The sequence below is a fragment of the Ceratotherium simum genome, chromosome 10 (genome assembly GCF_057802395.1).
Source record: "Ceratotherium simum simum isolate JZ-2026a chromosome 10, ASM5780239v1, whole genome shotgun sequence".
NCBI classification, from domain to species: domain Eukaryota; kingdom Metazoa; phylum Chordata; class Mammalia; order Perissodactyla; family Rhinocerotidae; genus Ceratotherium; species Ceratotherium simum.
The window spans coordinates 71,312,552-71,326,000 of record NC_141909.1 but is presented as its reverse complement, the minus strand read 5'-3'; positions in this window follow the sequence as shown (position 1 = coordinate 71,326,000).

Sequence of the window (13,449 nt, the reverse complement as noted above, 5' to 3'; positions counted from 1 at the left end):
TCAGTGTTGGTAGAAGGTGGTGATGGTGGTGACGACAGTGGAAAGAGTAGGATTGAGAAATAGAGGAGCCTGAGATGAGGATGCTGGGAAGAAGGCTAAGGGGAGGTGACTGGAGACTTCACCCTGGGTCACACATCAAAGAACTGTGGCTCTGGCACCCCCCATGGACAGGTCTGCTGTGGAAGACAAGGCTGATGTTTATCTTCCTACTAGTGCTTGCTTAAGAGCTCAGGCTGGTGTCTTACTACGTAATTAAAGTTAATCTTGTTGCCATTACCTTATTCATTATAGTGATTTTCTGGTTGCTTTTATGGATCATTGTAACACTAGTTTTGAGTGAAATATGTATCTTGACTATTTCCATCTTAATTTTTGAGAGTGCCTATATTCTTCAGTTGCTAAGTAACGTGACTATAATGTGTTATCACGGTGGTTCTATCTGAATAATTTCTGTAATCACTTAGGAGATTGCTTTAATAGTATATCATCTTAAATGGTAAGAAATGACTAATTCTAGGCTGTTTGGAGAAAACTGACTGAAGTTTTTCCTCAAAGGCGGGAGGTTCATCAGCCAAGAAACATAGAGACGGAGCACATGACACATGCCTTGCTCACAGTGGCTCTCCTTCACAGGTTTGTCACTGCTTTAGTGTCTCCAGATGGAACACGCACTTACCAGGAGCTTCCTAAAGTTTCAAAGAGCCAAAGGATCTGGAAGGCGAGATTTTTAAAAAGGGATATTTTGCTCTAGTGACTTGAAAAATTGCATTTATCACGGCCGTAAATGAAGCACGATACAGAAGAAAGGCAGGGTTGCTCTCGTTCTATCAGGGCAGAAAGACGAGCAGAACTGAAGTATGCAAACACCATAATTGTCCTAACCGAGGGGAACACCTGATGGGAGGCGGATCAGCATGGCTGCAGATGACCCTCTCTGATGTTACGTCTTCTTCTGACTCCTACACGAACGTCCTCGAACAGGCAGCCAGGAGCTTAGAAACATGTTCATCTGAGCCAGGGACCAACGGAATGAAGGCTGTGAATCTGAACCCCCAACATAGGCCAGGTCTGTGTAGTTCTCATGGGCAGACCCTACTTTAGCCATGACCGTCATATAGAGGCCACAGCCCAGGTTGGTGTGTATAAGCATCACAAGACATTCAGGTCTCTTCTATTCAGAAGAAATGTCCCCTCCATCCTTTCCTTCTCTTCTCTTGACTGACTGATTTCCTTCTTTTATTACTAGACTTGTAGAAAGACCAGCGCTGCTCTGTCTACATTGTCTCATTGTCTGTACTGTCTACTTCAGCCCATTGCAATCTGGATTCCTGCCCTTCTCCCCAGTTAATCGCTGAACTGCTCCTAAGGTCAATCATGACCTAAATGATCCTAAATGCTAGATCCCGTGTGCTATTTTCAGACTTCAACCTGAAGGTTGTGCCTGCTGTGTTTGACATGGGACGCTATCTGCTTCTTGAAGCTTACTTCCTCTCTTGGCCCCTTGGTTCCTCTCTGTCTGTCAACCTCATCTCCTAATTTTTCTCCTATTTCTCCCCATTTCTCCCCGGAATACTTCACTGGCTCCTCCTCCTCTTTCCACTCTGTACTGTTTGGTGTTCTGGAGCCCCCTCCTTCTTTCACCTCTGTCCCGGCCAAGTCTTCCCTTTTCCCCCGAATCCAGAGCCATCTTCTCCATCCTACTTTGTGCCAGGCACTATGCTAGTGCTGGAAATACAGAGATGAACAAGACACAGTCCCTACCTCGCTGCACACACTCGAGTCTGGAGGGAGAAACAGACAAGCAGATGTTAGTGTACCATGGTGCAAGTTTGGACAGCGTATGGTGGGGGAAAAAGTCAATTCTACACCATGGGGAAGAACAGGCAGGACAATGCCCCACTGGAGTACTTACCATGTTGCATAATCGTTAGAAGTGAAGGGCTGTCAGGCCTAAGTCATGGCTTTCTAGAAGCAAGGGGGTGTGCATGTGTGTTATATGCTTGTGTGCCCAGAAGCTTTGAGCAATGGTGGAGCTGTGTGGAGAGAACCTGAATCCATTCTAAGAAGGGGACCTTATCCTACTTAGGCAGTGCTTCAAATGTGAGTTACCAGAAGACTAGTTGGGGAAAGCTGGCTTTGTGCCAACTTGCAGCTACATCACTAATTCTTCATCTTCCCCCTTTGACCTCTATACTCAAAGTATTTTTGTGTCTCCAAGGGTGATTTTAAAAATATTTAACAAACCATCAACACAGGTCAATCAGAATGAGTGAGTGAGCATGATTCCAGAGGTCCCTTTCTGTGCCGTAAGATAAATCCTTTATTTATTTATTTATTTATTTATTTTAATTTTTTGTTTATTGCAGTAACATTGGTTTATAACATTGTAAAAATTTCAGGTGTACATCATTATACTTATATTTCTGCATAGATTACATCATGTTCACCACCAAAATACTAATTACAACCCATCACCACACACATGTACTGAATTATCCCTTTCACCCTCCTCCCTCCCCTCTTCCCCTCTGGTAACCACCAATCCAATCTCTGTCCCTATGTGTTTGTTTATTGTTGTTATTATCTACTACTTAATGAAGGAAATCATACGGTATTTGACCTTCTCCCTCTGACTTATTTCACTTTGCATTATACCCTCAATGTCCATCCATGTTGTCACAAATGGCTGGATTAGATAAATCCTTTAGATCCTTTAGATTACAAGGAAGTGTGTGTGTGTGTGCGCACGCACGTGCACGTGCACATGTGTATGGGGATGGGAGGTGTCCTGAGGGAGGGGCTGGGGCAGCTAAGGCAGAGAAGAGGGAACATTTGGGGGTCTTGGAACAGCACAATTTTCCAACTATATGAAAAAAGTATTTCAATATTTTAACATCCTGTATGGCCATACAGAGGCATTGCTGCCTTCCTCTTGAGACCGCAAATTCTCTGAGGACAGACTGCATCTTCATCAAATATTTTAACATCCTGTATGGCCATACAGAGGCATTGCTGCCTTCCTCTTGAGACCGCAAATTCTCTGAGGACAGACTGCATCTTCATCAGTTCTGTGACCCTAGCTTTTACTACAGTACTCTGCTTATAGTGAGTGATTGATAAATGCTTGCTGACTAGCGTGTAATGAATGGTTTCGGAAAATCCTTTACCTCTGTTCAGAAAAACAACTCAAGAGAGTATATTGGTGAATGGGTCATATAGACTAGGTTTTGCTGTGATAATAACCCCCAAATTCTAGTGGCTTATTACACAAAGGTTAATTTCTTGTGCATGTGACCTTTTTGTTGCCGGTCATCTGGGGGCTCTGCTCCATGTCTACTGCCTCTGACACCCAGGCTCATGGGGTGTCCACCATTGGAAATGGGTGGTCACTGTGGCAGAGGGGAAAAAAGAGAAAGTGACAGATTGTGTACTGACTCTTAAAGTGTATGTCAGAAAATGACATGTCATTTCTGCTTAGGTTTCACCGGCCAAAGCAAGCCTCATTCGATGCTAACCATTTTCTATTATGAAAGACAGTCTTCAGAGGTATAACATGATGGCTAATCCTGGGCCCCACCTGTGCTAGGATGTGTCAGAGAAACAGAGAGAGAAGGTAGGGCCCCTGCTCTGGGGAGATCACACTCCAGCAGGAAAATAGATACAGAGATAGATATGTACGATAGATCTTGAAGGAGGAGTGGGCTTTGAATGGACTGAGCAGAGGGGCTTCTCCTATAAACTCCGTGAGTGGTTTAAGTTCACTGCCAGTCCCTCATACTGAGAGAACACAGGCTTGAGGCCTGCGAGCTTCTGTATCTAACATGTATTCCTACGTTTGCACTTATCAAGCTTTGCTGGGATTGTTATGCTTCTGTGTCTCCTCCCACCCTCAACTAGAGAGCAAGGACTTTAAGACAAATGGACACAATTCTGTTAGGCAGGAATTGATCTTTTTGGTGTTTGTCTCCGCAACTTGCTTGGCACAAAATGAACGAGTGAGAGTATGAATGAATGAATGAATGGCCAACCTAATATTAAGTACTACTCTTGTTAGCTTCCCATGTCCTGTCTTCCTCAGGAGTCTTATCATCGACCTTCAGGTCCGGGGTACACTTGCCCTGATTTGGACGTATATTTCATTTGGTGGTGTTCCACTTTTCCTCTGATTCTTAGCACGTGGCTCCTGACAAATGGCAATATTGTGACCCTTGTCATTGCAGCCTTTGTCTGGGTTCCAGGCTTTCTCCGCCCCCATGCTGTCTTGCCCCTTCTCAGTTGAGGCTTGATTCACACCGTGGGGTTTATTCTAAGGAGCATGTGGCAACTGGAAAATCTGTGCAGTTTTTTTTTTTTGGTATTGCTTGTACTGGGTTGAATAGTGTCTCCCCAAAACTCATGTCTACCCAGAACCTCAGAATGTGACCTTATTTGGAAATAGGGTCTTCAAAGATGTAATTAGTTAAATTAAGATGAGGTCTGAATTAGGATGTGTCCTAATTCATTAACTTGTGTCTTTAGAAGAAGAAAAAACAGAGACACAGAGACATACACAGGGAGAACACCATGTGACTGCAGAGGCAGAGATGGGAGTGATGCATCTACAAGCCAAGGAATGCCATAGATTGCCTGCAGGCACTGGAAGCTAGGAAGAGGCAAAGAAGGATCCTCCCCTAGGGCTGTCAGGGAGAGCATGGCCCTGCCAACACCTTGATTTTGGACTTCTGTCTTCCAGAACAGTGAGAGAATAAATTTCTGTTGTTTTAAGCTGTCCAGTTTGTGATTTGTTAAGGCAGCCCTAGGAAGCGAATTCAATGTTGCTCTTATTTGGTTTTCCATTAGTAAATGATGAAGGAGCTTCTCTTTCCCATGGTCCTCACAGTCCTGGCACCTGGGCAGGTGCTCCAGCCTTGTCCCTTTTGAAAACTGAGAGTGAAGTGAGCCACTTTGCAGTAGTCTTCCCCCATGTCTTCAATCCAAACATCTATTCCCTGCAGGCTGTGTTTGCTCATGGTGGCTGAGTTGTCTTTATTGTGCTCAGGGTATTTTGGGTCAGGCCAGAGCTAAGGAGAGACAATAAAGAAATTTCCTTCTTAAGTCTCTAGACGTGGGACCAGGGGCATGAAGGGTCAAATGGGAATTCTTTCTTCCAAGCTGCTCTCTGGGGTCCATGTAGCTGGTCAGTGAAATGGTCAAGAATGTTGCAATAAATGGCCTCCTCCTACAGCTCTGTCATTCTCACAGCTCACCTTTCCTCTCCTGTTCTCCACACCCCTACCCACCTCCAGCTACTACAACTCCCCGAAAATAGAATTGGATCACTCCTATGTAACGACAATAGCTAACATTTATTAAGAAGTACTTATTGTGTGCCGTGCAGTCTACTTAATGATTTACAGATAGTAACTCCTTTAACCCTCACAGCAACACTATGAGGTAGGTAATATTATTGCCCCTATTTTAGTGATGAGGAAGTCAAGACCCGGAGAGGTTAAGTAGCTTGCCCAAGATCACACAGCCAGCAAGTGGCAGAGCTGGCATTTGAACGCAGGTGGTGGAACTCTAAAGTCTGTGCTCTTGAGAACCACTTGTATCCTAATGAGCACCATTCAGTCCAATTGAACACACATTTCCTTGAGTTACCATAAAAAATTTTCAATGTATGACAATTTTTGACCCACAAAATGGCAATTTCATATAATTCAAACTAGCATATGCCAAGCATACTGGACTAAGTGCTGTATGTAATCACTGCCAGATGCCAGGGACCATGTCATTTATTTTCTTTTTTCCTAGGCACCATGCATAGCACCTTCACACATTGGGTGTCATACAGTGAGAACTAGTTTTGGAGTAAGACAGACTTTGACATAAATCTAGGCTCTGCTGCTTACTGACTATGTGCTTTTATGTACAACTTATTTCTCTCCTTTGAACTTCAGTTCTCTTATCTATAACAGGGGGATAGTAATGCTTATACTCCAAGGTGGTTGTAAGGATAAAATGAAATAATGTACTCAAAAGTGCCTGGAAATTCAATAAATACTGTTGATAGGAAAGGAGGATACATTGTACCCAACATCCAGTAACTTACAGTCAAGAGGAGGGAACAGGGCCATTTATAAATAATTCTTACACAGTGCAGACTGAAAAGCTCTAAAATAGCTGTGACCAGAGGGTGGCCCTCCAGAAATTAAATTTAGGTTCTTCTCTTGAGAGAAATTTCTAGCTGCTTTTGGTGTGTGCATTAACAGACCAATGCATTGAAATTGACCTCCTGAGAAGAATCAGTGAGGTGTTAATGTAGGGTGAGGGCTCCTTCACCCCAGGAGAAGTGTGTGACAAAATCCTTTGCTTTCTGAGTGGCTGAGCCAAAGCCACCTCACCTCTTGGTATGACCAGTAGCCTAAGGAGCCCAGGCTTTCCTGGGAGGGAAAAAAATGATACCTCAATCAGAGATGTATTGGTAAAACCAGGCACGCCTGGAATTCATATAGTGAGAGAGGCGGGATGGGTGGGCCAGCTCTGGTGCCGAGGCAAGAGGTGAGGAGCAGGGATGGCGGCCTGGTGGGCCCAAACTTTTTAGTCTCAATTATGCTACAATTACTATATAAATAAAAGTCACTATAAAGATCTGCTCTCAAAGTTATCCTCAGAAGATAGTCACAAAGTTTCCCACACTACAGGGCATACATTCAATTATTTTATTTTGAATAACCACCTTTTTTTTTTGAGAAAGAGCATTAGCCTGAAATGACCTCAAGTTTTAGATACACGTATGAGTCGTCTGACAGAATGAAAGAGAAAAAGAGAAAGACAGAGAGAGGGAGAGAGATTTTAAACTAAATTTTACCGATTAATCCTGCAAGGAATGACTTCGCAAGAGCACGCCTTTGATATTGTTTTAGGTAACCCTTTAAAGAACACTTATATAGTGATGTAGGATGTAGTTACACTGGGAAGATCAAGAATATCAAAAGTATGCACTGAGGGGCTGGCCTGGTTGTGTAGCAGTTAAGTTCGGGCGTTCCGCTTCAGTGGCTGGAGGTTTGCTGGTTCGGATCCTGGGCGCGGACCTACTCACTGCTCATCAAGCCCTGCTGAGGCAGCGTCCCACATAGAAGAGCTACAACTTTACAACTATGATACACGACTATGTACTGGGCTTTGGGGAGAAAAAAGAAAAGGGGGAAGATTGGCAACAGATATTAGTGCAGGGTCAATCTTCTAAAAAAAAAAAAAAGTATGCACTGTTTTAGTTTTCTATGGCTGCTGTGACAAATTACCACAAACTAAGTGGTTTAAGACAACATAAATTTATCATCTCACAGCTCTGGAGGTTAGAAGTCTGAGAAGGGTCTCACTGGGCTAAAATCGAGGTGTCAGCAGGGCTGTGTTCCTTCTAGAAGCTGTATGGAAGAATCTGTTTTCTTGCCTTTTCTGGTTTCTAGAGGCTGCCCGCATTCCTTGGCTCCTGGCCCCCTCTCCCATCTTCTGGGCACATTGGGCCATTCTCACGCTGCATTGCTCTGACCTACCCTTCTGCCTCCTTCTACTTTTAAGGAGCCTTGTGATTATACTGAGTGCACCTGGATACTCCAGGATAATCTTATTTTAAGGTCAGTTGACTAGCAACCTTAATCCCATCTGCAACCTTAATTCCTATTTGCCGTGTAACCCAATTTATTCACAGGTTGTGGGGAACAGGACATGGACATTTGAGAGGGGGCATTATTTTGCCACCTTATACACAAATGGGACAACCCCTCCACCCTCACCCCCCAAGACGCACAAACAAAACCTCTCCTAACATAGTGTGAATGGCTAATTGAGGCTTAGGGTAAATTTCCTGTGACAACATCATGCTGTAAAGTGCAGTACATCAAACAACACACATTATCAGTAAAGATTATCTACTTGGAAAATTCTCTTTGATGACTCAAAACTAATTTGTTAAATGCTAGCCCTGAGGATTAAGAAATGGAAAAGTGTGAATAAAGTTGTTTCATAAATTAGAGATTAGAAAAAGCAATATTTTAAAAAATAAGTAATGCACTAAATATTTTAAACAGACGTTTGACTATTTCTGCTATATCCTTAAGGGTTATGCATTTGAGTTGGCCAAAACACTTATTTTTTTCCAATATTTTTATTAGAAATCAGGATCCTCTGATATTGCGGTCTCCTTATATTTGGGCATATATGATAAATATTTATCATAAAATTAGTATATGCTCAAAATAAAAATTCAAATGGTTAGGAGGGTAGATGGTGAAAAATAAAGGTTGTGTGTGTGTGTCTCCTGACCCCACCGCAGTCCTACCCTCCTGAAGTAACTACTATTAACAGTTTCTTGTGTATCCTTCCAGAAATGTCCTCTGCCGATAGGTCTCCATGATCTGGCTCTTCTTTACTTCTCCTAACACTCTTCCCTTACTCTCTGTGCTGCAGCCATGCTGCCTGCTTTTTGTTCTTCCAAAACGTCTGGATCATTCCTGTAGCCCCAGGGCCTTTCCACTTTTGGTTTCTCTTCCTGGAAGTTTTCCCCCAGGTCTTTACATGGCCAGCTCCTTCTTGTCTTTCAGGGATCAGCTCAAAATTTCTTTCTCAGTGAAGGTTTTCCTATCCCTATGTACCTCCTGTCACACAACCCTGTTTGTATTAGTCAGCTTGGGTGGCCATTACAAAATACTCTAGCCTGGGTGGCTTAAACAACAGGAGTTTATTTTCCCACAGTTCTAGAGGCCAGGAGTCCAAGATCAAGGTGCTGGCCATTCGGTCCCTCAGTAAGGGCACTCTTCCTGGCTTGTATATGGCTGCTTTCTCACTGTGTCCTCATGACAGGGAGGATGAGAGAGAAAGGAAGCAAGCTCTCTGGTTTCTCTTTTTATAAGGGCTCTAATTCCATCACCAGGGCCCCACCCTCATAACCTCATCTAACTGTAGTCACCTCCCAAAGGCCCCACCTCCAAATACCATCTCACTAGGGGGTTAGGGCTTCAACATATGCATTTGGGGGGACAAAAACGTTCAGTCTATAGCAGGGGGGTAGAGAAGGAAGTGTAAGGGAAGCACAGCTGAGTGGGTATTGGGGAGGGCAGCTTGGGAGTGAATGAAAAGGGGTATGGCACCCACTGGACGTTATTTATTAAGCTTTCCATGGTTGCATAATTGGCCCCAATTCTTCACTTTTCCTTGTACTCACAATCTGTGCCATGTGACTTTGCAGCTCCTTCCACAATTTCATCATCCCTCACTTTGGATTTGGCCACATGACTAGCTTTGAATAATAGAATGAGACAGAAGTGACAGTGTCCTTGTCCTGAGCCTAGACCTTAGGAGGCCTTGCATGACTCTGCTTGTATTCTTGTGCATCAGCCATTGCCATGAGAAGAACATTCCTGAGTGGCCTGCTGGTTGGAGGAGGAGGAGGGACATGTGGAGCAGAGCCTAGATCATCCCAATGATCTGCAGTTATGTGAACAAATTCAGCTGAGATCCTCAGAACCACCCGTCTGAGCCCAGCTGGATCACCTGACCTCCAGACACATGGGAAATAGTACAAGAGTACTGTTTTAAGCCACTGGGTTTTAGAAGAGGTTTGTTACACATTAGTTGATTGTGAGCTGATATACCTACGTAATGGTCACAACCCCTTTCTTCCTCATTATAGATCCTGATTTTGTTAATGGTGGCAATGTACCATTATTGGTTTAGGCTGATCATGTCACAGAAAGTATCCGTTTACCAGATACTTTCTTTCCCAGACTTTCTTGCAGCTAGTGGTGACTATATGACCTAGTTCTGGGCAAGAAGACATGAAGGGAAATCTTACTTCCGGGAAAAAATTTCCTCCATGATAAAAACAAAGCCCTTTTCTGCCCATCCCTCTCTTTCCAGCTTCGGCACTGGTATGACTATGTGATGCCTGGAACTGTTGAAACCATCTTGTCACCAAGAGGTTACGAGTTCAAGGATGAGAGGCCCACACACTGTGGATGCCCAAACAGGAGGATGAGAAAAACCTGTGTTTTTGACTGCATTGTTGAGCTTCAGAACAAACCCTGGGACCACCTACCTCCAGCCTGTCATCAAGTAAACAACAATTGTCTTTATAGTTCAAACCACAGTCAGTCAGATTTTCTGTTATGGCAGCCTAATGCATTCCTGAGTGCCGAGGGATGCAGTGAAGGTGGAGGAGAGGAGTGTGGTTGATAAATGAGGGAAGCATGTGTCATGCTGCTGTGAAAAGAACATTGTACTGAGAATTGAAGACCTTTTTCTAATTAGCTGTGTAACCTTGAGTAATTCACTCACCTCTTTGGGCCACAATTTCCTCTCCTGAGAGAAGAAGACGTTTAACTAGATGATCTCTAAGGTTTTTGCAGTTGGAACATTGCTTCTGAACATACAGTCAAGTCTCTGGGTACCACAGCTGGGCAAATATTCACAGAAGATTCTGGAGGGCTATTAATCATGCCCAAGGAAAAGATTGCAAATAGCTGTTCTACAGCAAATGCTTAGCTCTGGGCTTGTAAATAATGAGTTTCTTTTTCATTTCTCAGTCCTTGTCTAATGTAAGTCTTACCTGCTCTAGGGGACTTTCATCCAGTGCTCATTAGATGCCTCTTTTCTACAAAATGATTTGCATGCAAGGAGCAAATGCTTCCTTTGCAGGAGCAGGTGTTGTGGGATGAAGAGAAACATGCTGGCTAATGCCTTGTCATCCAAATTCACAGAAATTTCTGGTATCCTGGGCAGGTTTGACACCATTCTGGGGAGAGAACTAAGAGGACATATCTTCTGAATAAATTAGTCTATTTATTCAGTTTGTGGTTCTGCAGAATAGAGCTTTGGCAGGATCCCAGAGAAGCATCAGCAGGAGAAAAAAATCACCTTGTTTTCTGCTTTAGCCAACAGCATTTTCCTGCCTAGACTCTGCAAAACGGACTTGCTTAGCTTTGCAGCCTCCTCCAACTGCCACGGTTTCTCTCTGGCCTTCTGGTTCCACATGCCCCTGGCTCAGTCAGATTTCTTCAGTTCTGTTATTTTTTTCCCCAAACCATTTTTCTTTCATTTCTCCCTGCTCTTCACCACAGTGATATCCATTAAGCATTTTCCTTTTCTTGCATGTCCTCTCATTTTCTATTATCTCTATCACCTTCTCTTCTGTTCTCCATCTACTCCTACGTTCTGAAAGGCTTCTTGGACTTTTGAGTATGAATGTTCCCCAAATCTAACACAAACTCTGGGAGTCATGATTGTCTGATGTAATCCTACAAAAGTATTTTACCAGCTACTATTTGCTGTTCAAAGTGGGGCAGAGCAGTGGAGACCACCTGAGCATGTGAACTTTATTCATTTGTATACACATTTTACACGTCTTTATCAAAGATGATTGTGAAATTCTAAATCACTTAGCTAAAGACCATAAGGGGAGACAAATTACCTTATGCACATACGTGCCATATATGGCGCTTCCATAGAGGAGGAGCAGGTGGAAATTGAAAAAGGAAAAATTTCCACTTACAGCAACACATGCCCTAGGAGATATCAAAATTAAATGTTGTGTTTCGTCATAACTGATTCCAATCTGCCAAAGTGGACCCAAACACCGAACCCCTACTGGACTCAACTAAAGACTCTTTTCTCAACAATGAACAATTGGATTTGCTTGAACCAACCAGGCACAGACCTTTAGATTAATTTCCAGAGTGCTGGTTTTCAAGTTTTAATCACTGTGAGTCCCTCTTTCTAGATTAAACACCCCTGGCTTTTCCTCATCAGCTAACTATTGAGCGAATTTCTTCACTTGTGTATGTTTCCTTGCCTGGCAAGTCAATAACCTTGGCTTTGTAGATTTTATTTATTTTATAGCTCTGATAGTCTTCATTTTATTATTTTTCAGAATATAGGGCTGTAGGGGAGCCAACTAATGTTTAACATCTGGCAGCAGTACATAAAAAATTCTGAACATTAAGGACAACTAAATGAAAAACAACCAAAGCAAACAACAAAGCAATAACAGCAGCAGTAAAACAATAACAGCAAATCTCACTCATCGGACAGGTCCTTGCTGGGAAATGAGACCCGTAATAACTTTCCAGCTCAGGTCATTTCTATCTAGGAGTTGGTTTCAACTAGACTAGGTCAATTTCATCAGAGGTCCAATCTAGATCTGAATATTGCTTCTAGAGTTCGTGTTGCCTCTTTGTTTGGTTTAACATTCAAAGCCTAGCAGACTGATAAGGAACTAAGACCATAATTTTAACAAAAATTACTTGCCTGTTACTTTTTAATTTTTCACCAGGTACTGCTGCAAAATTTGGTTAGTTTAGGTAGGAGCTGTGCATCTTTGACTCTTGTACTGATACCTGGTTTTTCTCAGAAGAATCCTCCCAGAACTTGAGCTCATTTTGTTTCATGATCTTATTAAAGAAACTCAGGAGATTTTCAGTCCCAAGTAGTGCTTCTGCAGCACAACTTTCAAACTCCGAGAATTAGTGGAGTCCTGTACATCATTCCTTGCTGAAAGGAACATCCGGCACTTTCCCCTTAAGTGTACTTTCCTCCTACATCAAGATGCTGTTATGATTTGTTTTCCCCCACATGACAGATTACTAATGTACAAGATATTTGTGAAGGGAATTTATTGAAAATGTGGCAGAATGTATTTGATGTACTCCCTGCTGTAGCCTTAAAGTATTAAAACCCCATTGTGTTTCTGCCTCTGGAGGTCCCTGTCTTTTAGGGATTTTGGTCCATAATGTAAAGTACATAGTGCTTTGCTTGTCCTAAATAAGATTGGAACCCAGTGTTTTTGATGGTGACCTTCTCTGTTCTTCCCTTATTGTCGTCTTTAAGTAAATGTTTATTCGGTGACTACCATCCAGGGCTGTATCTTGGGCATACACAAACTGGTGTTTGAATATATTCCCTCTGCCTTTGATAATTCAAGAGACAAGCTGGAGGGAAGGCCCCACCCGAGATTGAATGTATAAGGTTTCTTGCAGGATGTATCAGTTATCAACTGATACATCCTGTAACAAACCACCCCCAAACTTAGTGGCTTGAAACAGCAATGATTTAACTCTCATGATTCTTAGAGTTGGAAATTTGGGCAGTTCTGTTGCTTGTCTTGCAACAAGAGTTGCAAGAATTTGGGGCTGGAGAATCTAAGATGGACTCTCTCACTGTGAGCAGTTGATGCTGGCTGTTGGTGGGGCATCTCTACTCTCTTTCACATGATTTCTTATCCTCTAATAGACTAAAATGGGCTTTTTCACAGCAGGATGGTCTCAGGATCTTAAGGCCTAGGCTCTGGAACTTATACAATGCTACTCTTGCCACATTATATTGATCCCAGGTCCCAAGGACATTTCAGATTCAAGTGACGGAGAAATAGACTCCACCCTTTGATGGGAGGATGAAAGGGACCTAGACCCAGGGAGA